The sequence below is a fragment of the Pelodiscus sinensis genome, chromosome 23, assembly GCF_052426305.1.
Source record: "Pelodiscus sinensis isolate ZL-2025 chromosome 23, ASM5242630v1, whole genome shotgun sequence".
In the NCBI taxonomy this organism is placed as follows: domain Eukaryota; kingdom Metazoa; phylum Chordata; order Testudines; family Trionychidae; genus Pelodiscus; species Pelodiscus sinensis.
The window spans coordinates 16,166,793-16,178,048 of NC_143074.1; the positions used below are offsets into that span (position 1 = coordinate 16,166,793).

General features: G+C 43.6%; 1 protein-coding gene across 14 annotated transcripts in view; it reads right to left on the reverse strand.

Annotated features, from left to right (window-relative positions):
- The window catches only part of TSC1 (TSC complex subunit 1), a 79,142-nt gene extending 74,306 nt beyond the window's left edge, over positions 1–4,836 (reverse strand). For 9 of the 14 annotated variants that reach the window (XM_006136823.5, XM_025178285.3, XM_075905799.2 and 6 more), the window contains exon 1: positions 4,540–4,632. The gene's annotated coding sequence lies outside the window, so the exon portion shown is untranslated. Of the gene's footprint in view, positions 1–4,539 lie in introns of all 14 variants that reach the window. The other 5 variants (XM_075905793.2, XM_089772950.1, XM_089772949.1 and 2 more) reach the window with 5 other exon arrangements.
- Between the last annotated feature and the right edge of the window lie 6,420 nt (positions 4,837–11,256).

Genomic DNA, 11,256 nt, shown 5'->3' on the forward strand with positions numbered 1-11,256 from the left:
AAGAGCTGCCCAGCTCTTACTATAATTAAAAGGCAGAGTCACAGTGTGGGACCTGGGCGGCTCTTAATACATTTAAAAGGCAGAGCCACATCAGCCCAGTCCTGGCTCGCGCCAGGTTCTGTGCTGCACCTCTGCCTCCCCTGTCCCCCCCCCCACCCCCCCCCACACCACGGACACAGTGCTTAGCGGAACTGGGTTTTAAACTGGCTTCCCCCCAGCTCTGGCTCCTGCTTCCCCCCCCCCCCCCGGCCCCGCCTCTGATATAGAGGCACTAAAAGGGGAGGGGGGGGAATGTGAGTAGTCGACTTGACTAGCCAATAAGCCTAGGTTTATTGGGTAATCAACTAATCTCTCAGGTAAGACAATCATCATTAGAAAGGTAATGCATGAAGTAAGTGACCATGAAAAACATTAACTCTCACCTCAGAAAAAAGTAATGCTTGTATGGAGAAGCAAACACTGAACAGCTAACCAAAGCACTGACCACACACTCTACAAAATGCACCTGCTTTCCAACTGTCAAAACTGCACAGCCTTAGGGTATTAATTAATCTTTTTTTCCCCTGTTTGCGGAAAGTAACAAGAAACTCAGACTTAGGAACTATGATGTACACATTTATCTACTCTTAGCCAACACAGCTATGTAGCTGGGATTACAACAGTCTAGACAGTAATTTCAGCAGGTTTTAATATGTGACAGCCTGCATTTCAGTAGAATTAGCTACTCATGACATATCACACAAGGGCTGTACACTCTCCTTTGCCCTGTTCACTTCCAAATCCAATATAAGGTAACATTTTTAAACCTAGTTACTAATTACTAACTTAAAATCATAGTTACCTAGCTTGTCCTCTTTCATCTACCTTTTTGCAGAAGGCTATCCTCAACAGGAAAGAAGAAAAAAAAAATCTAGGTTAAACAGACAAATCTGAGGACATTAAGAGCAGAGTCCAATTCACTGTTTTTTATGCTTCTCTTGAAACTGTGTTTTGTGCCAAGATACTGTGCTAATTGCTGCTCTACAAATATCTGCCGGGGGGAGAGGGGGAGGGGGGGGGAGGAAAGTTAAAAAAAGCATGTCAGACAGGGAAAGAAAATGTGAAGCTTGGTAGGGCTGATACCCTTTGGCTTTTTCACAGAAGCCATGAACTTAATGCTAATAAGCCATTACTAACCTGAAAGACTTTTTGATTTTAGCTCTGCTTACAAGATTCAAACAGATTAGCAGTACAAAAGAACAAAATGATCCATATTACTTTCTTACTTTTATTAGACAGTAACTACTTTGTCAGATCCCTTAGCTCAATTACCAGGCAAGTGACGAGCTCTACACTTCACTGTGATATGATCATCAAGTTTATAACAAGCTTAATAGGTAGCAGGTTTAAAACAAACAAAAGAAAGTATTTTTTCATGCAACACACACTCAACCTGAGGAACTCCTTGCAAGAGAATACTGTGAAGACTAGGACTTCAACAAGGTTCAAAAAAGAACCATAAAAATCCATGAAGGATAAGTCCATCAATGCTTATTAGCCAGGATGAGTAGGAATGATGTTCCTAGCAACTACTTGCCAGAGGCCCAGAATGGGTGACAGTGGTGGGATCACTTGATAATTACCTGTTCTGTTCATTCCCTCTGGGGCACTGGCCTTGGCCACTGTTGGAAGACGGGATACGGGGCTAGACGGACCTTTGGTCTGACCAGTATGGCCATTCTTATAGGAAAAACTTAAACAACAAATAGTCTAGTAGCACCTTAAAGACTAACAAAACATGTAGATGGTATCATGAAGCTCATGATACCATCTACATGTTTTGTTAGTCTTTAAGGTGCTACTAGAATATTTGGGTGTTTTTTTTTTAAAGTTTTTCCTGTTACAGACTAACTCTGCTGTCCCTCTGAAGCTTTTGAACATTCTTATAAGCTTCTCCTAATTCTTGAGAACAAATTTCTGTCAACAACAGTATGCTTGGCACATGTTCACTGCACTGGGCTGCAATTCTACTGCTCTTGAATATAGTGCAAGACAGATAAGGTAACTGGTCTGGTTAGGCTAAACATTTAAACTCCCATAGAAATTACGGAAAATATGTGGTACCTTACAAGCAATCCAGAGAGTGAGAAAGGAAACAGTGCAGACACAAGACATATTGAAGGCGAGCATTTGTTTTTCTAAATGCAGCTATTCTGGTTCCATTAATCCCACTGACTATATTCAATTAAATGACCTAGTTTGTGGCCACTACATTGTGAATTCCATCGTAAGCCATTATAATACCCTTTTAAAAAACCATACACCTGGCTGCTACATACCACACAAAACCTCACTGTCCCCCCATGAAACCATTAGAGTATGTTTTATTTACTCATTTGACCTGCTGACTTGTCTGATTGTTGAAGGCACATTTTCTTATTCTTTTGTATGGTAGAAGATTCCATTTCTGTAAAGGCCAATGTCAGTGATCAGATTCGCCACTTGCAACATGAGGTAAACAAGACCTTTGATAGTGTAAGTCTACTAGGGTTTGGTAAAAATCAGTATCCCACTGAAGCTGATCACCATCCTACTAATCAATGTCAGTTCTAGATCACTTATGCATATTTTAATCCAGAAGTCACTACAGAAACCAAAAAATTGTTTATAAACCTAAAATATCTGTAAGCCCTTTAATGAAGAACAGTCAATGTAACCTTGACTTTTTATATTCGAGTATTAGCTAATTATTTTTTAGACAAAGTAAGATTTGCTTTAACATAAGCAATTTTATCTTATCTAAATCAGATGGTGTTAACCGTATTTTAGTCTGAACTACCAAGGAGATCCACACCACTTCATCCAAAAGGCAGGTTTTGTTTAAAACACTACAAAAGTAAATCTCTCTCTTTTCAACTAAGAACAAAAAAAATTCTATTCTTATTACAAAAAAGTAAAACAAACTGGATAAATTGTGAAAGATCTAATTTTTAGCTCTTTATTTCCAATTGTCTAAACTATTCTTAACTAATTGAAACTAATTGAAAATAGTGTTGCTGTAATAAGGTGTAACACTGCCATTATGGCAATCTTACAGTGACCGTTACAGGAGACTACTTCAAAACAATTGTCAGTCTGATCCTATGGAATACTGAACACCTCAGGCTCTAGCATTTACTAACTACAGGGTAGGCAATAAAATGGCAGGTATGGGGAATTGCCCCATTGGGAGCCGTGGGAAGCTGCGCAGACTGGGACCCTGCTTCCTGCAGCTCCCATTGGTCGTGAATGGCAGGCAATCCCACAGCCAATGGGAGCTGCAAGAACCCATTCCTGTGGAGGCATAGGAGGCACAGGTAAATATAGCAGCAGTGGCCTGCCAGGGGATAACCCAGGTGAACCAGAACCCGCAAGCCAACATTTGCCCACCCCGTATCTATTTGGAAGTGCTCAGTGTCCAATTTTAAGAAACAAAAGCAGTTTTGGACATTACAGCTGCTCCCAAGTCTCCCTGCCAATTTTTGTGGTTTCAGACTCTTTAAAGGCTCATTTCTCTCCCTTGTTTACTTGCAAGAGATTCACACAATCATAGAGCTGGAAGAGACTTTGAGAAGTCATCTAGTCTTGTTTCCTGCACTCATGGCAAAACTAAGTATTATCTACTAGACCAGTAAGAGAAAAAGACTGACTATATTACTGTTTCCCCAGTACAGATTACATAGACAGCAAACAGACAGAAAGAAAAATAATAATTCGTCTTTCTACTCTCTTAAATATAGTCTTTTCTGGTGTTATTTTATTAATGTTACAAGTATTTTAAAGTAAAACTCTGACTTACTTTTTTTTTTAAAAGTTAATACTAGCCAAGCCATTTTTTTCCATTAACATGACACCGCTGCCATTCCACAAGAAAAGGAGAAAATCCTTTATCACCAGAGGGAGACTTTTAAAAACTACTTTAAAATTAACCTTAGCCTGACTGAGCCACCCCGCTCCCTCTGCACATGAGTGCAAGCCCTTGGGGTCAGGTCTGGAAATTGCCAGTCAGCACTGGAAAGAAAGGTGCAGAGCCTGCTTCCACAGTCAGTGCACCAGATGAAGAAAAGAGAGAAACCATCTTAAAGGAGATTCCCAGGGGAGCCGTGTCTGGGCAGTCTCACAGAGGAAACTGCTGACAAAGACCGGGTTTAACTGGGGGACACAAACAACGGGGGGGGGATTACCCATTACTAATCCCTGTGCCCTCTCTCTTCCCCCTCTGGCAGTTTCTTCCTTGCACCCTCGCCCCTTTCCCCCCTCCCCAGCTATCCCCCCTCATCTCCTTACCTCCCATTCTCATTTCTAGCATCCCCCACCCCTACTTCCCTTCATCTACCCCTCCTCCTCCTTGCTCCCCCCCATTCCTGACTCCTCCCACCCCTTTTCCTCCCCTCCCCACCCCCATCCCTTGCCCCCTCCCCACCCCTCGCTTCCCCCAATCCTTTTTCTTTGTATCCCCTCCCCCCTTTCCCTCTCCCTCTCCCCCCATCTCCCTCCTGGGTGGAGATCGGGGATACTCACCCCTCCTCCTCTGCACCTCAGCTGTTTACCACTCGGGGCTCCTCTAGCCCACAGGGCGCCGCCATCTTGGCCCTGCCTCCCTCCTCCCCTCGTCAGCTCACCCAGTCATTCCTCGAATCCCTCCGCTGCGGAAAGTAGTTCCCTGGATTAGCCCCGCCCTGCGCGATGCGGCGCCGCCTGCCCGCGCCCCGACCTCGCTGTCTCCTCTGAGCGGTCTCTTGTCTCTCCCGTCGGTCCGTGTTCCAAGCTCGGGATGCCCCGCGGCGGAGTAGCGCGGAGGTATCTCCAGAGGAAGCGATGGGGTTCCCAGCAAGGTCTCGTGATGCTGAAGGGGGCCGCAAGAAGCGCCGGTTGGGGGATCACGTGATTTGGAAGCTCTGGGAGCGAGTGGGCGGGGCGAGGCGGGCTGGGAGGTAAACAAGGCCTGGTGTCTCTGGGGGCTGGCTCCTGCAGTGGGCTTGGACCTGCTGCCGCATTGGGGCGTCTGAGTGCTGAGCCAAGCCATGATTGCAGGGCCCAGGACACACGGGAGGGGCCACACAAAGTGACCCATGGCAGCACCTTGTGGCACTGCTATGGTGACACCCAGTCACACCAAGCAACATGCCATGGCCATGTATAGAGAGGCCACCAGAGTGCTGACCACTGTAATGATATGCCCCAGTGACGCCACTGCAATACTCTCACACCATGTTGTCAGCGTGGCATAAAATGGTAATGCCACTAGTGGCACTAGGTTTCACTAGGTTTGAACGAGACCCCGTTGAACCTCGTCATGACCTTCTCAACCAGGTCATGGCCAGTGTGGCCGGCTCTCGTGATCTTATTACAAATCTCTTAATACAAGTTTCTCCAGCCCCAACTCCTGGAATCAAATGGCTCTTCATTCTCCATTTTAAGAAAAATACATATCTAGTCTGTGTGGTTGCAGAGAAAAGCTTGAAAACATGAAGCAAGGCTCAGAAACGGAAAAGTACATACAAAGAAGTTCTGCATTATTATTTTTTCAAATCTCTAGATTTTTAGTCCCTTGTGATGGGGGAGACTGACATGACTTTTGAATCTTCAGGGGGTAGCCAAGTTAGTCTGTACAGGATACACTTAAAAACCAAAAACAGGTCTGGTAGCACTTTATAGACTAACAAAACATGTTTGTTAGTCTGTAAAGTGCTACCAGACCAGTTTTTGGTTTTTAAGTATGACTTTTGAATGTTTGAGATTGGCAGTATGGTTTTGGTGAAGTAAAAGATTAATCAAGTAGCATATTTCTGAATTTTCTTTTGAAACATACCTATTCAATTTCCATTTATCCACAAATGTACTATTACCAGTTTAAAAAAGGGATCTAATGATGCCCCTTTTTTGTCCTTCTGTCTTAACTAAGCCATGGTGAATTTCATTTCTGGAAACTTCTGCAATTGTTTAGCCATATCATTTTCGTGGAGCTCTCTAATTTTTAATATTACCATTGCAAATGTACAAAATGACCTTGAATCTATCAGCCAGAGTGCCATTTCAAATTTACATTGCAATGAACAAGCCCCTTACTAGCCCACAAAAGAACAAAAATCAACTTACTTGCAAAAAGGAGAGGGTGTAAGAAAGCAAATAGGTTTGAGTCAGAGGGCACGATTGGAAACTGACATACAGCTTTTAAAGTACTCAGGTTTTTTAGGCTATCATTTGCTGCCGATGCCAGTGCACTTTTAACCTGGGACAAAAAATGTGTTGCAGCACCACCATGTGTAAAGATAATAGTACTGCATATCTGAAAAATAAACATCCTGACAATGTTGGCTCAGTTTCACACTGATGTAACTCCACTGCCTTCAACAGAGTTACCCAGGGCAGGACTTGAACTGGAGGGGGGAAGGCATGGCAGTCCCATCAAACCCTAGCCACACACCAAGCCTGCCCACTCAGGATACTAGAACGATATTAGATTCACAGCAGATTGTGTAATGTTTAAAATATGATCTTCTGTGTTCAGCTGAGCTCTTCAAGCTCTGCTCCCCAGAGTGATACATCCTTGCACAGGCACATACTTAATGCCATAGTGCCCAGAGTCATGGGAAGCTACTAGAATCTAAGTGGGTCTTTTTTATAATCCAGGCTCATGGTTGTGCAAAAAGACAATAAAACATGACCCCAGGGTAACTGATTTATGTTTATGTGAAGTGATATTCACAAGACAACACAGAGACACGCAGTGTTGTCATAGAAAACTTACAGGAAAACTCTGACATCTGGTACACTCAAAATGTGATCTACATTTTATTTTGGGTTAGCAACGTTCAAGCCATTCTTTATCTTTTTAATTATCTGTTTATATAGTTATGGATTGTGAAATGGTTTATGAATGAGCTCATGTACAAAGCTCGCACTGGGATCACTTCACTTCTTGCTTAAATGCAACAATTGTGGGAGAATGCATAACATTTCATCCCTTCAGGTCTGGAGTTGAAGAATATCTTATCTAGTTAAAAGTGCAAGAAGAATTTAGAGACGAAGAATAGAATTGTATAAGATGGTAGTTCTCCTATCTTTTAATTTTGTAGACCATTCATGGACCTCTCATCAACCATATTTTGTCCTGACCCCTCAGTGTCCATACAGATTGGTTCTCAAAATATTTTAATTCTGGAAGAGTTCTGTGGCTCTCTGATGATCCACAGGTTACAGATCTTGAACCTTTCACCTGATTCTGCAACTTGGGCTAGTAGTCCTTTTGAAGCTAATGAAAATTCTCTCATAAGAGTGGCAAGACAGAGCCTAGGTTCAAAGAAAATAAAAGCAGGATTATACTGCTACCGATGACATGTCTTTATCTACTACAGCACTAGCTGATGTACGTCATAGCTCTGATCATTTTCCCTGTGGAACTCAGATCTCTCTGAGCTTGTTTTCCTTGATGTTGCACCTGCAATAGGTCATCCTATTATAGGGTGAGAGTTTCTTGATGGGAGTACATCTCTAACCTGCTATGTGCGTTACAATTAATTTTGTATCAGCCTGGGCTGTGCAGGGAATATGTTTATTTAATCTTCTTCAAAAAAATCTTAAATTAGGCTGAGTTTCAGAAAAGAAATGGAAGCAATTAGTGTAGTTATTCCGCATTGACTTAATGACCATAATATTACAAGCACAAAAGGAAACCCAGACAAGTTGTGAGGAGTTTGCACATGCTTCTTATTGCTGGGCAAACACAAAAAAGAAAAAATAAGTGGCCTTTGTGTGATATACATCTTATTTATTCTTATTTACCTGTATATTTCAATGATTTATTTAATGTGCCCATTTAATGATTTAGTTGGGGATGGTCTTGTCTTGAGCAGGGGGTTGGAGTAGATGACCTCCTGAGATCACTTCCAACTCTCATCTTTTATAATTCTGTGTTCTGAGCATGTGATATGTAGGGTTGCCAACTTTCCCAACTGGACAGACCAGATACCATTGCCGAGAATGGTGTCCAGTCCGTCCGGTCAGGAAAATTGGCAACCCTAGTGATGTGTATTAAGAGCAGGTAGCAATACATGGAATCAAATTGTTGTCAGTGAACAGCACAAATAGCCCTGCCTCCACCATGCCCCTGGTGGACCATAGGTGAAATTCATCCTTGTGTTATGGGCCAGCTCAAGCCGACGCAGTCCCACTTAAGCCCTTCATAACAGTCTTTCTTCCTTCCTCCTGTGTCATGCAGAGCATGCTCTCCTGGTTCTGGAAATTACAAGGAGGAAGAGTTGAGATGGGGAGGCAGGGTCAGATGGATATATATTGTGTCCACATCAGCCCAGTGGAGATCAGGGCATAAAGACAGTCCAGCCACAAGTTGATCCTTAATGGGGATCCTCTTCAGAAGGTGTATCCCAGGTTAGCTGCCTGCTGTGGGGGCCCTTTCAATTGGCTTCTCTTCACTGCCAAGTTAATGGTGGTTATAAGATAAGAATCCTTCAACTCAAGTTGGGCAGCCCAAGTGATCATGTCAGCTACTGACATGACCACTCTGTTGGGTGGACACATGCCAGAGCCACTTGAGAGCTTCTAGTCCTCCAATGTTTTCCCATAATTCCCTGTGTGTCCCAAAAGGACAGATAAGAACTCTCACACTTCACAAGGAAAGAATTCATAGTGTGGCTCAGTTTTGTGCAGCACGAAAACCATGGGGTGTGCCCCCAGAACTCTTAGGGTATGTCTAAACTACATGCCTCCGTCAGATTAGTTTATTCAAAAAAGGGAAATGAAGCCACGATTAAAATAATCGCGGCTTCATTTAAATTTAAATGGCTGCCCCGCTCTGCTGACAAACAGCTAATCAGCTGTTTGTCGGCAGATCAGGGCAGTCTGGATGTGCCGCGGTCGACAAGGAAGCCTTTGTCGATCGGCGCAGGTAAACCTGGTTTCACGAGGCATACCTGCGCCGATCAACAAAGGCTTCCTTGTCGACCGCGGCATGTCCAGACTGCCCCGATCTGCTGACAAACAGCTGATTAGCTGTTTGTCGGCAGAGGGGGGCAGCCATTTAAATTTAAATGAAGCTGCAATTATTTTAATCGCGGCTTCATTTCCCTTTGCCGATCTGTCTAATCTACATGCCTCCGTCGACGGAGGCATGTAGTCTAGACACACTCTTAGTGCCATACACTAGTGAGTGCGGCTACAGTGTAAACATAGCAGCTCAAGTATTATTTCAGGGTAGCCATTCTTACTCAGGTAGGCTAACTCAGGAGATTCATTTAAGAGTACATAAACTTGAATTAATACACAATAAAGACAGCTGTGGCACCACTGAAGGAAAGGTGATAATAGTCACTCTCTGATCCTTGACTTCCCATGTAGCGATAATAATAATCCTTTCTTCTTCTCACCCTTTGTCTGTGTTGTCTTTTTAGATTGGGGCAGGGACTCTCTCTTATGCTCAGCAATTAGTATTTTGTGGCCCTAATCTTGGTTGGGGCCTCCAGGCTGTACTGGAATATAAACAATAATTAATAAAACAATTGTGCCTATTGTATTAATGATCTAATTGTGTGCAATGACATCTCTGTTTTGGGAGATTATGGCAAACTGGGACAGTGGATTAGCTGCATAAATGTCATATTTCTAGCTGTTCTCCTGCCCATAGGTCACTGAAGCCCACAAATCTAGCTGTCATTCTTCTAGGCTATGTCTAGACTGCAGGCTTCTTTCGAAAGATGCTCTTTCAAAAGCATCTTTCGAAAGAGCATCTTTCGAAAGATTGCGTCTAGACTGCAGGCGGATCTTTCGAAAGAAAAATCCGCTTTTTCGAAAGAGAGCACCCAGCGAGTCTGGATGCTCTCTTTCGAAGACGGCCTCTTTACATTGAAGAACGCCTTCCTTCGAAAGAGGAACTTTCGAAGGAAGGCGTTCTTCCTCGTGAAACGAGGTTTACCGCCATCGAAAGAAAAGCCGCGTTCTTTCGAAATAATTTCGAAAGAACGCGGCTTGAGTCTGGACGCAGGGGAAGTTTTTTCGGGAAAAGGCTATTTTTCCCGAAAAAAACCCTGAGTCTGGACACGGCCCTAGTGAGCACTGGGCACTACACCCTTCATAGCAGGGCTACTCAGCACACGGCCCGTGGGCCGCATGTGGCCCATGGCCCATTTGTTTGTGGCCCATGGTGCAGTTTGGGTTTACATGGGGCTCAACACGTGGCCTGTGGGTGGGATCCTTTGAACATGGCCTCCACTGGGAACACGCTCCACAATGGTGAGGTGTCTCCCAGGCAGGGTGAGCACTGAAAGACACAAGTGGACGGGCTGGCTGGAACAGATGGGTGCACGGTGTCGGCATTTCTATCCTCCAAAGAGGAGATGCAGGGAGCGCTGGGGCAGTGTGTGAAAGAAGCTATTTGCATATTTTTGCATATATATTTGCATGTATATGCAACCACACTTAAGTTGCAGCCCTCAGCATGTGCTGTAAGTATCATTGTGGCCCCCAGGGATTCCAAAGTTAAGTAGCCCTGCTTCAGAGTCTGTCACACCTGATTTAGTCAGCAGGATTTGGTGAGGTTTATTGAGTACATCCCTTGGTTTTCCCAGCAAATGAAGCCTAGTAGACGAAGCCAACTAGATGGCCTGTTTTCCCCAACAATAATACCAGATCCAAATTCTGGCTCCAAGTATTTAATGAAATAACATCTCATCCCTTTCACCAACTTGTCATCTTTCTCTTTGTTTAATTTCTGTAACTCTCTTCATATAAAACTCTGAAGTTCCATTGTACTTATTGGTTTTCTGTGACAGTGCATGTTTTTGTAGGGGGAAATATAATCCCACAAATGTCTGTGTTTAAGAGAGATGCAAATCAGTTTGCCAGCACAATGCTTTGTGAACAGTTTATTTCATGCAAAACTCTGCTAGATTAAAAAAAAAGGCGGGGGGGATAGAATGAAGGAGGTAGAGGAGATGCTGCTTCTATATTATCAGTCAACAAAATCACAGTTAGGACATGATCAAAACCCCTAAGATCTGAATCTTTCTGAACTTTGGAGAAGTCTAGACCCAGAGCTAAATGTTGCAACAAACCTGCAACGGCCATTGTCTTTACTTCCTGGGGAAGTAAAGAATCTGAAGAACTGGGGATTAGGAGTAAATTGTGATTTGAGATAGCACCAGCAGGTGGCACCATAAACAGAAAACCTCACAAGAACTGTCAGTAAAGCCACAAGGTGGGTGAGGTAATACCTTGCAGTGG